This window comes from Penaeus monodon, chromosome 24 (genome assembly GCF_015228065.2).
Source record: "Penaeus monodon isolate SGIC_2016 chromosome 24, NSTDA_Pmon_1, whole genome shotgun sequence".
NCBI classification, from domain to species: Eukaryota; Metazoa; Arthropoda; class Malacostraca; order Decapoda; family Penaeidae; genus Penaeus; species Penaeus monodon.
This window is the reverse complement of record NC_051409.1, coordinates 13,450,659-13,451,199: the sequence shown is the minus strand read 5'-3', so window position 1 is coordinate 13,451,199 and position 541 is coordinate 13,450,659. Positions and strand designations below refer to the sequence as shown.

General features: G+C 36.6%; 1 pseudogene; it reads left to right on the top strand.

Moving 5' to 3' along the window:
• LOC119588862 overlaps positions 1–541 on the top strand; it is a 22,879-nt pseudogene that overhangs the window by 3,777 nt on the left and 18,561 nt on the right.

The following is a 541-nucleotide window of genomic DNA, read 5'->3' as shown; positions in this document are numbered from 1 at the left end:
AAACCCGTTGAAGTCAAATTTTGTTTAGAATTTATTTTGTGCTAAAACTCAGAGGTGTATTTTTTCCGGGCTCGTTACTCTGCCAAAGAAGAAAGCTTTAAGCCCCTTTGGCTGTCCCCCTCCTTGACCACAGCCAGAGAACGTGTAATGCACAACTTGGAGATGATGTGATTGGAGTCCTTTGTTTAAAAAAAAATTTTTTTCATGACTGATGACATTACATTTTTGTAATGGGTTAACAAACAATTCTAATTTGCCTTAACTTTTCCCCTGGTTATTAAATAATTTTAAAGAAAATAGGGGGAACCCAAAGGTTTCACTTTTTTTTTTAGTTAATTTTGACATTTCAGTGTATTTCAATTTTATGAACGACTAAAAGTATATGGAAGTCATTGGGTAATTTTTATCTAGGGTGCACTCACGAGATAAGACCCAACTCCCCAAAACACAGAAAATTTTAAAAAAGTCAAATTGCCAAGACTGGAAGCCCTTTGGCCCGCCTACTGTGCCATCCCGTCACACTGGGGGTTAAAATTGTCAT